Source organism: Pygocentrus nattereri, chromosome 9 (assembly GCF_015220715.1).
Source record: "Pygocentrus nattereri isolate fPygNat1 chromosome 9, fPygNat1.pri, whole genome shotgun sequence".
Classification (NCBI taxonomy): domain Eukaryota; kingdom Metazoa; phylum Chordata; class Actinopteri; order Characiformes; family Serrasalmidae; genus Pygocentrus; species Pygocentrus nattereri.
Genome location: NC_051219.1, coordinates 17,834,386 through 17,849,813, shown reverse-complemented (window position 1 = coordinate 17,849,813; position 15,428 = coordinate 17,834,386).

The following is a 15,428-nucleotide window of genomic DNA, read 5'->3' as shown; positions in this document are numbered from 1 at the left end:
ACTATGAAAGTAGGTGGGCTCTCTGTAGGTTGTGGTGCTCAAATGATTTCGCACATGAATCTAGTGTTACACACAAACAACAGCAGCAAGAATGAATTATATGGACAATATGGAACAATAAAGTCTGCCTTTTTGCATTATATTGTGAGTATGGTAGCTAATTTAGCTAATGTTAGCTAAAGTTAATTTCATGTTAGCCTAGCCTAGAAACCCAGTGAAAGCTTTTTTCAGCATCTGTGATGAGAATAGCTTAAAGAAGTTCACTCACTTGAGAATTTTTTTAACAACTTACTCTTACCCAATTCATTTCCATTAATACTGAGATTCAAATGAATTATCATTTCCATGCCTGCTGTTTAATCATGAAGTGTAGTATCACCAAGATGATGCATACCTATTCAAGGCAATGACTTTGTCCAAAACTGAAGGCAGTAGTCTCGATGCCTTGCTGCCTGTGCTGTCTCATAAGTCAGTGCTTTAGATGTCAGCACTGTGATGAAGGTATCTGCAACCAAAACCAATTGAGACATGCTTTGAAGGCAGCAATACATCATTACTTTGCCAAGATACGACACTTAACTTTTAGTGTTAGATGTTAGCATCTAACTGTGCCTTCCAGCCTGAGGCAGCATTTGTTATGTTTTAGACACAAAGGCAAAGAGATGAAAAGCAAAAATGCCTTAACCACTGCATTAACCACTTTGCCCTGTGTGATTCGACTGTAAATACTATCAAGACCCAAAAGGCCCTGTGTGCAGTTAAAAGGGAGGAAAACAGTCGCTTAAGTTTAGGAACATTACCCTCTGTGTGTGTGTGTGTGTGTGTGTGTGTGTGTGTGTGTGTGTGTGTATATATAAATAAATGTGCCTTACCTTTTACAGGGGATATTTTAAGACTAAATTATGGGAACTAAGCAGATATCCAAAGAAAAATGTAAGCAATTTCTGTTTTTAAATTTAAGCTCAAGTAAGCTCAATTTAAATTGTATTTTGTATATGTAACTTACATACTACTTATGGCAATCATAGGATTCAAGTGATGCTGACTACTGGTCTGCTGTATTTCTAGCTCCTGCCATATGCCCTGGTTTAGCACACTTAGTACGCTTAGAAAGGTAACTAAATTTATGTATGATATGGGTCATTTTGCAGAGGAAAAAGATGACAAAATGCACGATCATGCATTTGAATGCAAAAGTTTCATGTCAAATACATGTTTTGATGATTTTCTAAGCCAAAAAAGCACTATTCGAGCTGGATTTTAACCTGGGGAGCTATCATAGCAAGGTATATCTTGTTTCTTTTTTACATTTTTACACTAATAACAGACAATGACTTTAATTATTGAAATATTGTACAAGATAATAAAAAAACAAGACAATAGAGGAGCTATAAAAATAAATAAATAAAAATAAAATTTTAAAAAAGGAAAAGGCTACATATCTTAAACAAGCTGATTAAAAAAAATATTTTAAAAATGTCATCAATAAATATACAGCGCTGTGAAATGAGAATAAGGGAAAGACCATCCAAAGACAGAAGTGGTTTACAGTGGAAATAAAACTTACCATTTGACCCTTGCATTGTGAACTTGATTTTCTCTAAGGTGAGATCATGTCTCTTATTCAGTGTCCAAAAAAAGGAGAAAGCTCTTCCAGTTTAGCAAAAATTAAATGACTTGCTATAAGAGAAGCATATGCTATTGCATTAGATTGAGCCCTGGACAAAGATGGGTATTCTGTAGTGACACCAAACAGACCAATAAGTGGAGTGGGTTCCATATTGACACTGGTGAAATCAGAAAAAACTCTGAAGATTGAGATCCAATATAAAGAAATGGTGGGTCATAGCCAAAACATATGAAACAGAGTAGCAGGTGTTTGTTTACAGCAATCACAGATGGGGTTAATGTAAGGGAAAATTTTGGCAAGCTTACATTTTGGCAAATGCATGTGGTGTACCACCTTAAATTGGAGCAGACCATGTCTTGCACAGATTGAGGAGGAATGTATCCTAGAAAGTACAGTGTCCCATACCTCCTCTGACCACTCCATACCCAAGTCATCCTCCCAAGCACTTTTAATTATAGAGATGCTGGGGTCATTCATTTGAGAGATTATAGAATACACATTTGAAATCCCACCTGAACACATGGGATCCATATCAAGAACAGAATCTAACACAGTGCGTGGTGGTAAAGATAGAAAATGAATAAAATGGCTGCACACAAAGTGTCTAATTTGCAGGTATCTGAAGAAGTCTGATGATTTTAACTGAAAATCACTTTTAACTTGCTCAAATGATTATGGAAGTGTTTATATACTGTCCATCCATCCATCCAACCACTTATCCAGGTCTGGGTCACAGGGGCAGCAGCCTAAGCAAAGAGGCCCAGGCCTCCCTCTCCCCCGCCACCTCCTCCAGCTCTTCGGGAGGGATACCAAGGTGTTCCCAAGACAGTCGAGAGATATCCCTCCAACGTGTCCTGGGTCTTCCCCGGGGTCACCTCCACATCGGACATGTCTGGAACACCTCCCTAGGGAGGCGTCCAGAGGCCATCCTTGCCAGATGCCCGAACCTCCTCAACTGGCTTCTGTCAACGTGGAGGAGCAGCGGCTCTACTCCGAGCCTCTCCCAAATCGCCAATCTTCTCACCCTATCTCTAAGGGAGAGCCCGGTGATCCTGCAGAGAAAGCTCATTTTGGCCGTTTGTATCCGCGATCTCGTTCTTTTAGTCACTACCCAAAGCTTGTGACCATAGCTAAGAGAGTCGGAACGTAGATTGATCGGTAAATTGACAGCTTCGCCTTCTGGCTCAGCTCTCTCTTCACCATGACAGACCAGTCCGCATTACTGCAGACACCGCACCTATCCACCTGTCAACCTCTCGCTCCATCCTTCCTTCATTCATGAACAAAATCCAAAAAACAAGATATTTAAACTTGGGGCAAGAATTCATTTCCAATCTGGACAGAGCATTCCACCCTTTTCTGACTAAGGACCACGGTCTCAGATTTAGAGGTGCTGATTTTCATCCCATCCGCTTCACACTCGGCTGCAAACTGGTCCAGAGAGAACTGGAGGTCCCGGCCTGATGACGCTAACAGGACCACATCATCCGCAAAAAGCAGATGTGAAATCCTGAGGCCATCATACTGGACACCCTCCGCCGCTTGGCTGGTCAGAGAAATTCTGTCCATAAAAGTTATGAACAGAATCGGTGAAAACGGACAGCTCTGGTGGTGTCCAACCCTGACTCTGAAACCTCCGACTTACTGCCGGCTATACGAACCAAGCTCCTGCTCCGTTTATACATGGACTGAATGGTTCATAACAACGAGCCCCTTACCCCGTACTCCTGGAGCACTCCCCACAGGAACCCCTGAGGGACACGGTCGAATGCCTTCTCCAAATCCACAAAACACATGTGGAATGGTTGGGCGAACTCCCATGCACCCTCCAGGACCCTGGTGAGGATAAAAAGCTAGTCCAGTGTTCCACGACCTGGGCGAAACCCGCATTGTTCCTCTTGTAGGTGAGATTCAACTATCAGTCGGACTCTCTTCTCCAGTACCCATGCATAGACCTTACCAGGTAGGCTGAGAAGTGTGATTCCCCCAGTAGTTGGAACACACCCTCCGGTCCCCTTTCATAAAAAGTGGGACCACCACCCCGGTCTGCCATTCCAGGGGGACCTCCCAGATGTTGCGATGTTGCAGAGGCATGTTTTCACTATTCACAATTTTCACTAGCTTGGGCTCTTTCCCTGCCAGAGAGGTCACGTTCCATGTTCTGAGAGCCAGTGTCAGTAGCCGAGGATCGGAACGCCAAGGCCCCCGCCTTCCACATTGCACCGGACCCCCATAAGCACCTCTTCCACGGGTGGTGGGTCCATGGGAGAGTGGTCCCATGTAACTCTTTTGGGCTGGGCCCAGCCACCAGGAGCTTCGCCAAGGAGCCCCTCCCCCAGGCCTGGCTCCAGGGTTAGGCCCCAGTAACCCTGATCCGGGCGAGGGAAACTGGGTCCTATTCTTTATCATCATGGGGGGTTTTTGGATCGCCCTTTGTCTGGCCCATCACCTAGGACCTGTTTGCCTTGGGAGACCCTACCAGGAGCTTTCGCCCCTGACAACATAGCTCCTAGGATCATGTAGGCATGCAAACCTCTTCACCATGTAAAAGTGGTGATCCAAGGAGAGGGTTTATATACTGGTTATGCCCAAATTTTCCCATCTCTGAAAAAAGAATTTCACCTTGTGCAACTGGGAACAAGTGATTGGAAACTCCTGGAGTTGATAAAGGACAAAAAATATTTTCTGAATTGAGACCAAATTTTCAGTCTAGAACCAACTGTGTTCTGACAATAGGATGGTATAGTCAGTGGTAAGGGAGAACAAAGCAGAGCAGACAGAGACAAAGGAACACATCTTTTAGATTCAATATGCAACCAGGATGGGCATTCCACATCTCGATTAACCTTTAGCCAGTACAGCAATGCCCTAAAATTGGCTGCCCAGTAATATGCCTGGAAGTTAGGTAGAGCCATTCCTTTGTGTATTTTTGGTCTCTGTAACAAAGCTTTGCGAATTTGCAGGGGGTTTCCCTCTCCAAACGAAAGACGGCACGTTTGTCCAGCTAACTAAAAAATGCCATGGAGACAAAGAAGGGAATATACTGGAAAAGATATAAAAATTTAAGAAGGATACACATTTTTATGGCATTGACTCTACCAATTAACAATAGCGACATGGTAGACTACCGATTAAGATCTTGGTGAGTGTGTTCAAGTACTGGAGTAAAGTTAGCATTGAAAAGCTGGGAGTAAGATACAGTAATTGTGTTTCCAAGGTATGTACATTTATGACAAGAGATTTTAAATGGCAGAGTATTCAGAGGGAACTGATAGAATGTCTTACTGAGTGCGAAAATTTCACTTTTAGCAATGTTCAATTTATATCCAGAAATTTCATCAAACTGATCAAGAGTACTGAGGATGTGTGGTACAGAATTAAGGGGGTCAGACACATATAAAAGAATGTCATCAGCATATAGGGACATTTTATGTTCAGATCTGGCTCTAAGTATACCTCCAATGTCTCCGTTGTTACGTACGAATATGGCAAGTGGTTCTAGCAGACACCCTGGGAGTGTTCCTCTTCCAAGTGGGAATTAAGGTGAATTTATATTGTTTGTACGGACAGATGCCAGGGGACAAGAATACAACAATTTAATCCAAGATATGAAAACTAAACCAAAACCAAATTTCTGTAAAACATAAAATATGTAGTCCCACTCCACTTGTTCGAAAGCTTTCTCTGCATCAAGTCACATAAGCACTTCTGGAATCGGCCTAGAGGAGGTTGAATAAATATATATATATATATATATATATATATATACTGCTCAAAAAAATAAAGGGAACACTTAAACAACACAATATTACTCCAAGTAAATCAAACTTCTGTGAAATCAAACTGTCCACTTAGGAAGCAACACTGACAGACAATCAATTTCACAGCTGTTGTGCAAATGGAATAGAGAACAGGTGGAAATCATTTTCAATTAGCAAGACACACTCAATAAAGAAGTGGTTATGCAGGTGGGGACCACAGACCACATCTCAGTACTTATGCTTTCTGGCTGATGTTTTGGTCACTTTTGAATGTTGGTGGTGCTTTCACACTCGTGGTAGCATGAGACGGACTCTACAACCCACACAAGTGGCTCAGGTAGTGCAGCTCATCCAGGATGGCACACCAATGCAAGCTGTGGCAAGAAGGTTTCTGTCAGCGTGGTGTCCAGAGGCTGGAGGCGCTACCAGGAGACCGGCCAGTACACCAGGAGACGTGGAGGAGGCCGTAGGAGGGCACCATCCCAGCAGCAGGATGGCTACCTCTGCCTTTGTGCAAGGAGGAACAGGAGGAGCACTGCCAGAGCCCTGCAAAATGACCTCCAGCAGGCCACAAATGTGCATGTGTCTGCACAAACGGTTAGAAACCGACTCCATGAGGATGGTATGAGGGCCTGACGTCCACAGATGGGGGTTGTGCTTACAGCCCAACACCGTGCAAATTCGGCAAATTCGCCACTGGCGCCCTGTGCTCTTCACACTGAGCACATGTGACAGACGTGACAGAGTCTCATGTGACACAAGACGTCGTGGAGAGCGATCTGCTGCCTGCAACATCCTTCAGCATGACCGGTTTGGCAGTGGGTCAGTAATGGTGTGTGGTGGCATTTCTTTGGAGGGCCGCACAGCCCTCCATGTGCTCGCCAGAGGTAGCCTGACTGCCATTAGGTACCCAGATGAGATCCTCAGACCCCTTGTGAGACCATACGCTGGTGCGGTTGGCCCTGGGTTTCTCCTAATGCAGGACAATGCTAGACCTCATGTGGCTGGAGTGTGTCAGCAGTTCCTGCAAGATGAAGGCATTGAAGCTATGGACTGGCCTGCCCATTCCCCAGACCTGAATCCAATTGAGCACATCTGGGACATCATGTCTCACTCCATCCACCAACGCCACATTGCACCACAGACTGTCCAGGAGTTGGCGGATGCTTTAGTCCAGGTGTGAGAGGAGATCCATCAGGAGACCATCCAACACCTCATCAGGAGCAAGGCCAGGCATTGTAGGGAGGTCATATGTGGAGGCCACACACAATACTGAGCCTCATTTTGACTTGTTTTAAGGACATTACATCAAAGTTGGATCAGCCTGTAGTGTGTTTTTCCACTTTAATTTTGTGTGTGACTCCAAATCCAGGCCTCCATTGGTTAATAAATTTGATTTCCATTGATGATTTTTGTGTGATTTTGTTGTCAGCACATTCAACTTTGTACAGAGCAAAGTATTCAATGAGAATATTTCACATTTTTACATCTACATTAAGGAGACTTATTGGACGATAAGCTTTACAATTTAGGGGGTCTTTGCCTTTTTTCAGGAGCAGAGATATTGATGCTTGGGTGAGTATTGCAGGAAGGTGAGAAGATTCTAGACTGTCATTAAACATTGATACCAGTAATGAGGACAGTTTTGAAGAAAATGTTTTATAAAATTCAGTGGGAAAGCCATCAGGTCCTGGAGTTTTCCTACTCTGCATGGACTTTGCTAAGTTGATTTCATCCGGAGTAAGAGGGCCCTCCAGCCTCGTCACTGAATCCCGATCAACTACTGGAATATTCAACCCTTCAAAAAAGGAGTCTAGAAGATCAGAATCAGACGGGGACTTGGATGAGTACAAATTACAATGAAATATGAAAAACTGCTCATTCATTCTATGTGGATCACTAATAGGTCCAAAGCCACTGTCGATCTTGGAATTCATTTGATTAGATGATGTTTCTCTAATATGGCGTGCTAAGGCTTTACCGGCTTTGACCCCATATTCATAAACCACACCCCATGCTTTGAGAAGTATCTGCACTGCCTGTCCAGTGGAAAGACAATCAAATTCACTTTTATACTGTAGTCTCTTCTTATATAGATCTGGTGTAGGGCCTGGAGCATATAATCTGTCTAATTTGAGAATAAAGCTAGATAATTCAGATAGTCTCCATGTATACGTGCCCTATGCAATGAAGCATTAAAAGAAATGATCTGTCCTCTCAAGTATGATTTTAAGGTCTCCCAGAGTAAAGATGGCAAACAGTCAGGCTTAGCACTGGTCTCCAAAAATATGTCTGAGTATTAATAAGTGAAACAAAAGAGGGATCTGATAAAAGTAGGTAGTTGAATCTCCACAGCCTTTGGTCAGGTCTTCCAGGGATATTAAATTCTAACATGAGTGGTGCATGATCAGATATAACAATACTGTTGTATTCACATGTTTTTACATTGGGCAATAAGGTCTTGACAATAAAAAATAATGAATTCATGAGTATGTATTATGTACCGGGGAGAAAAAAAAACTCCTTTCTGGTGGGATTTTGAAAAAACCATGGGTCACAAACAGCATAAGAATGAAGAAATGAATGTATTGATTCAGCAGTGGAGCTAGAAAAAGATTTAGTTGAAGATCTGTCGAGTGCTGGGTTTAAGACACAATTGAAATCCCCACCAAGTATCAAATGGTGGATATGCAGACATGGTAGAGAGTCGGGGTTGTCATAGTTTGGAGCATAAACATAGGCCAATATAACATTCAAAGTATATAACTTCCCAACTACTATAAAGAACCATCCACCAGGATCTGAGATCATTTGTGAAGAGCAAAAAGGGACTACTTTATCAAAATTGCAGCTTCTCTAAACTTAACGCCCCCCCCCCCCCCCCCCCCCCCCCCCCAGTTGGAGCGCATGAACTACAAGAAGTTCCTCTTTAGCCTGGGTATTTACGGCTACTTCTAATACCCTGTGCCCACATAATACCATGTGCCCACAAACTCTTAGCAAACCATTAGAAGAGACCCCGTCATTATGCATATTTACACTCTTTAACTAGAAATGGAAAAAAGTGATTGGCATTAATCACATCTAATGAGATGGAGGACAAACACCTCGGAGCAAATGTCAAACATTGCCATATGATGCTCTCTTTTTGGCTCTCTCTAAAATCTGGGAAGAGAAACACCCGCCGACGTGAGCTGACCCTTTTGGCTGGCTTTACGGAGCAGGTCGTCCTCACATCCCCACCAGGAATCCATATAACGAATGCTCTAGGCTTCTTTCCGTCTCTGTGTTTCAGGGCGAGGGTGCGATGTGTTCAATCTAGCGGTTTGTCAGGAAGATTGAGGATTTCTTGTAAGGCATCGGCAATAAAGTGATGAGGCCGAGGACCCCATGTATTCTCCTGCATCCCCACCAGTCGAATATTCTGTCGGCGACTCCGGCTTTCGAGGTCAGTGCACTTCTCTCTCAAAGTCACAACCTCAGTTGGCAAAGAGTTAACGGTTGATTCTAGTTAGTACCTTCCTGGAGCTCATCAGTGCATTCACTGTGCTTGGAGCTAGCCACTTTGAGGACCTTTGCCTTATTCTGCAGCTCTTGGCGAATTGCTGTTATTTACTGACAAAGAGTCTAATTCTGCATATCTAACTTGACTCCCAGTGTCATTATCCGTTCCTCCGATGAGGACATTTCAGCACCAGTACTCTTAGCATTAGCAGCAGCATTGTCTGAAGTCGAACCCGGGTTCTCGTTAGCATGTCCTCTGCGTTATTTTTTAGACTACAGAAGACTTGTGGCCACTTTTGTAATTGTTTGGGTTTTGCAAGTAATTGGGGCCTGAACACACATTTTCAGATGAGCTGATTTTCAGGTAAAAAACTTGTTTTCGGGTTTGTTTAGCCACAGTCTTTCTGCACAGGTGCTGAGAGGCTACAGAGCTCCTGTTTGAATTGATATCACAGTAATGTAATAACAAAACTGGCCATAGACAAGCGCACCTCCATTTCCATCACCTCCCAACCTGAAGTCAAGGCTAACAGCTAAAATAAAGATGTAGCTTGATTTGATTCATTAATCATCACGTTCATCACGAGACTACTGAAATCCACATTTTTTTGGTGATGACTGAACCAAAAAGAGAAAGAAAATAAAATATTTCCCTTATACAATGTGCTTTATCTTGTGCAGCTTATGGTAAGTTGAATGAACCCACTTGCCTACTAGCCTACTGCTAGTCTATAACGTCATGCCTTTTAGCAGCACAACATATTGTCACTGTCTGGAAGTGTGGCGTCTGTCATAATGCTGATGTAAATGTTCACATAATGATGTTTCAATTTGGGCTATGTTGGGTAATTTGGGGAAATTACACAGATTCTTTATCCCACAGGAATCGGATAGTCAAATCACTCACGAATCCATATGTCCTGCTTTGGCACGCTTGGGCCCAATCCCATTTCACCCCTTGTCCCTACCACTTTTTTTTATTTTTTACTTGAAGTTTGTCCCATTTCATAGTGCAAGATTTCAACCACTAACCCTTGTAACTTCCAAAGGGTTAGGGTGACACTTGAAAATAAGGGGTAGAGGTAAAAAAGAAGAAATGGGATTGGGCCTTAGTATGTATAGAAAGGTAACCATGGTCATGTATGGTACAGGTCACTTGGCAGAGGAAAAGATGAAAGAATGCAAGATCATGCATTTGTAATAGAACTTTGTACTAGGTCTCCTCACAAATTCAGACCTACTGCAGTATAAGTAAATGCACTATTATTTGAATATATTCAGAAAAAAGAAAAAAAAAGATGAAAATGTTATTTAAATGGCCCCTATCAGACATTTTCGCATTTCATATTTCACATTTCACATGTTTCATTTTTTCCTTGAGGTCCCTGACCTTTGCATGGATTTATTTACCAATACTAGTCATATATTTGTACACTTCTACCATTCCCTCAGGCTGTTTTTGCAGCTTAATATCCATTCATGTGCTGGAAAAAATATTTTTTCCAATTGAAATAATATACGGAGATGCGGATTAGAAAATGGATGGATGGATGGATGGATGGATGGATATGAAAGTGCATGAATAGAGCTAGTTTCTATCCAACTCTGCACATACACAAGCACTCACATCAGACCAGTTGTGCCCGGTGAATTTAACTCCACGCTCTAAAGTAAACATTATGGCACACACAGGTGATATTTCCCTCGTCCAGCATTTTCTTTCTTTTTACTCTGCTTTTTTCCTGCATGTGTGTGTCTCAGAGGACAGGCTTCATGATGGATGGTGCTTCATGTACATAGACCACAGTTTCCTTGCTCTCTGCCACTTTTTGCATAGTCATGAAGGTGTTGAGAGGGAAATAACAGAACAGGAAGCACTGCAGTGTGAGGTTTGGAGAGGGAATACAGGAGGGAGAGTGGCAGCACTAAGCAGGCAGCAGCTTTTGGCAAGTCATACACACACCAGCAATTAAGTCCCTCAAGATAGAGTGGTCTGTTTTGTTTTTTTAGTTGTTTTTTGTTTTTTTGTTTTTTATTTGTCTCTGAGAAGCCTGAACAGGTGTGGATTCCAACTTTTTTCCTCTGTACTGAGACTTATTGTATTTACATACAACAAGGCTGCCAAACTCCAGTCCTAAAAGGCTTGAAGAGTTTTGCATTATGCATTATATGGCCAAAAGTATGTGGACATACATACATAATTATTGAGTTCAGGTGTTTCAGCTGCACCCATTATGACAGGGCTAGATCTGCCCAAGTCAACTGTATGTGTTGTTATTGTGAAATGGAAGCATCTGGGAGTAACAACAGCTCAGCCCCAAGGCGGTAGACCATGCAAACTCACAAAACAGAGCCACTGAGAGCTGTAAGGTAAAAAAAACTGCCTACCTTCTGTTGTATCACCCACTACAGAGTTCCAAACTGCTGGGGTTTGGCAGATGCCAGGGAACCACTACCTACTGGAATGCAAAGTGCCAGCAACAAAGTTTGATGAAGGATGGATAATGGTCTGGGGCTATTTTTTAGGGGTTGTGCTAGGCCCCATAGTAGCACCAGTGGAGGATATTTTTACTATCAAATTTTAGACAATTATATGATGCCAACTTTGTAGCATCAGTTTGAGGAAGACCCATTCCAGCATCCCCAACCCCACTGAACACTTTTAGGATGAACTGGAACATTGACTTCAAGCCAGGTCTTCTCATCCAACACCAGTGCCTGGCCTCACAAATGATCTTTTGAGTGAATGGGCACAGACTCACTCCAACATCTTGTGGAAAGCTTGTCCAACTAGTACATATAGGTGTGAATCTCAGGTCTAGGCATACTTTTGGCCATACAGAGTGCCTCATTTAATAAACCTAATTCAACCCATCAGCTTATTAGCAAAGCCTTCATGTGTTACATTTGCTATGTCAGAAGTGGGAAAAACACTAATCTTTGCAGGAATGTGGCCTTTCAGAACCTGAGACACACCCACACTGTATCTCAAATCATATACTCAGAGTCAAGGGTGCAAATTTGATCTGACAAATGGGGAGATATTGAGAGGCTACACCAAAAGCTAGCATGACATAAAACTGCAGAATTCATACATAAAACTAAGTAAAGAAATATGTTGTATAGTACTTTATATGTCAAATTAAAAGGCCTGTTTCGTAATTTTTTTATCTCATTACTTCCCTTCAGGTCCACCTATGTACCAATAACAGTCATATTCAGTGGTGGACTAAGTAAATGTAATTCGTTACTGTACTTAAGTAGTTTTTTGTGTATCTGTACTTTACTTAAGTTTTTCCATTTTGGGCGACTTTTTACTTTCACTCCACTACATTTCAAAGTCAAATATCTTACTTTTTACTCCACTTCAGTTTGAGAAATCTGTTGTTCCTTTTGGTTTCTGTGTGTGTAAAAATGTAACATGTCAAAACAAAAGAACCACAAAGCAAGAACACCAATCAGGGCTCAGCGGTCACTTTGTTCTGAGCTTGTTTTAACCTGTTGGTCATACCGACCCAGTGCAGCACACAGTTCAGCGTCAATGCAGCAGCATAAAAATTTGGGAGCACATACGTCACCTATATGATGAACTAAACTAACTTTGTGTAAATAGACCACAGTATAGAAATATGTACACATATGCAGTCGTATGTTTCTTTTTTTCTGAATTCATACAAACCCTTTCATTTTATAGTAAATTTGTTTCGGTTAGTTTATGTTTATGAACATATAGACCTACAGATCAATATAGTAAAGGAAAACTTATTTGTGATCCTGAGTTTAAAGCAAGTTTTTATTCAACTTTTAACTAAGTTACAAAGTAATCTTAGACTGAAACTCGATTCTACCTGATGAAAACTGTTTGCCTTCAGTGTTTTGTGCTTATGATCATTTTAATAGGCGTCAGCGTCAATAATTAATGACGTTCTATTAAAAGACTGGTTTACCAAGAGAGACGCTGGAGGATTTTCACCTAAAATGAGTTCATGAAGCGAGTCTTGTTATAAAAATGATAACAGGACATCAGAGCCAGAATTACTCTTTTAGTACTTTTACTTTTGATACTTAAGTACATTTGAAGGCAAATACTTTTGTACTTTTACTCAAGTTGAGGTCTAGAGTAAGGAATTCTACTTTTACTGGAGTAATATTTTACCTTGGGTATCTCTACTTTAACTCAAGTACATGATTTGTGTACTTCGTCCACCTCTGGTCATATTTCATATTTACAAGGTCATTTTTCAACCTATCTTGATCCCTTAGAAATAAACAGGCTATTTGGTTACAGTGCCTTTAAGACAGACAAAAGAAATGAGCTTTGTTCTGATTGGCTGCCTCATTCAAAAAGCACTCAGATCTGAAACATGCCTTAAAATGTAAATAAGAATGGGTTGGGCTAAACTGCTGTAGACTGAATAGGCAGGTGTATGTAAATGAGCTGAGCATTTTATTTCCCTATTCCTGTTTTCTGTTTCTGCCTTTGATTTCCTGTTTTCCTGTCATGTGCTTTTGTTAATGCCTACCAAGTGCCTTTGTTCTCTGGACTCTCAGAAAAAAGTACTTTTCTGTTACTGGGGCAGTACCCCTCTTGCCACTGGGGTAGTTCCCTTAAGGGTGCATCTCAGCACCTTTAGTCAGGCAACATAATTGTACCATAATCCACTGAAATTAAAATTTCTAAGCTGTACTGACTCCAAACACCCTTTATACCTTAAAGAACAAAACATGTAACTGCACAGAACCTTTACTTCTAACAGCGTAGTGCCATGTGATTTTGTTGTTGTGTTAGCTCCTGCCCTGTCCTGCCCTAACTTCAGCCTTCACTTGTTCCTTGTTTCCAAGGCCCACCCTCTCATGAGTCTCAGGTGTTTCTTTGTCGTATGTGTTAGTATAAATACCCCTGTGTTTCCTTTGTTCCCTTGCCAGCATTATTGCAAGTCACTGGTTAATGTTTATGTCATTGTTTCCCTGTTCGTGTTTTCTTTGTGTAAGTCTAGACACTGTGTTCCACAGTTTACCTGGTCAGTTAGTAGCTAGTAGCTCCAGATCATAATAATAAAAATAATAATAATAATGTCAATACAAATAAAAGTAAAGTTAGTCAGGCTATCTGCCTCATTAAGCCCTGCTGGACATTGACAGATACTTTTTTGGCACAGCTCAGTGAACTTGTGGAGTCCAGTTGCTGTATTATCAATAATATAAGCGATGCACTTTTATGGCAACCCACTTGCAACCCCATGAAAATAATTTTACATTTTAATTTGTTTGATTGAATTTCAAATAGCGATGCAATTAGTTGAACTTCTAGTATGTTGGCAGTGTTCCTATTTTCTAAAATACCTTTTTCTGTAGTGACACTATTTCATTGATCAAGCTATTTATTGATCAGGGTATGTATGACAATTTCCCCATACTAAATAAGCATACATATTTTAGTGAATTGAATCATGTGTTCTGTTGCTTTGCTAAGCCTCTCCTTGCTCACCGTTGCTTCCTCTGACAAGCTTTTAAGCCCAGCAAGTGTAATGTGTTTTTGTGTGGTAAAGAGAGACAATTTATCTCATGTAATTCTGAGTGATGTTTTGAACAGTGCATCCAAAAAGATCTCCGGTATGCATTTGAAAGCTGCATGTATGCAAACCCAATTCCAAAAAAGTTGGGGCGGTATGAGAAAGGCAAATAAAAAAAAACAGAAAGCAGTGATTTTCAAATCTACTTTGACCTTTATTCAAACAAAAGCAGTAAAAGACATTATATTTAATGTTTTATCTTATTAGCTTCATTGTTAATTTAAAGATAAGCTCAGTCTGAAAATGATGCCTAAAACATGTTCCAAAATTGGGACAGGGGAAATAAAAAGCTGTTGAATGTTGTTAAATGCTTACAAAACCTTTTAAAGAAGGAAAGGCATTCATGTTTGAGTATATAAAAGGACATTCTGGAAAGGCCTAGTTCTTTTTGAGCTCAGATGGGTCAAGGCTCACCACACCACAAATACATCAGCATATAGCCCAGCTGTTCAAAAGATTCTTTTTGACTCAGCATTAGCAAGGTTTTTAGATAGTTCACTTTCTATGGTGCATGATATTATTAAAAGATTCAGGGAATTCAGAAAAATCTCTGCAAGGCCAAAAATAACAACTGAATGCCTGTGACCTTCAGTCCCTAAAAACCAGCATGCTTATGTGATGGATATTACCACAGGGGCTGTATGAATTTATGTATGAATTCTGGCATGAGCAACCCTTTTATACCCCTCTTGCAGACACTTGGCAACTACAGTGACCTAGTAGTAGTATATATTAGTATATATATAAAATAGTATATAGTAACTGAACTGAAACCCCTGCTGTTGTCATGGATCAGCAGTCATGTTGCGTTTTAGCTACAGGTGTCAAAATTACATTATCTGCCCTGTATCTACAGGCTGCTGGCTTGGTGCTGTGTTGTTGTGCTCCATTTCCTCAGGTGGCTGGATAAAGAGGGAGAGGTGGGGGTCTGGTTGTGAGAGGCTGAGCTGAATGGAAAGC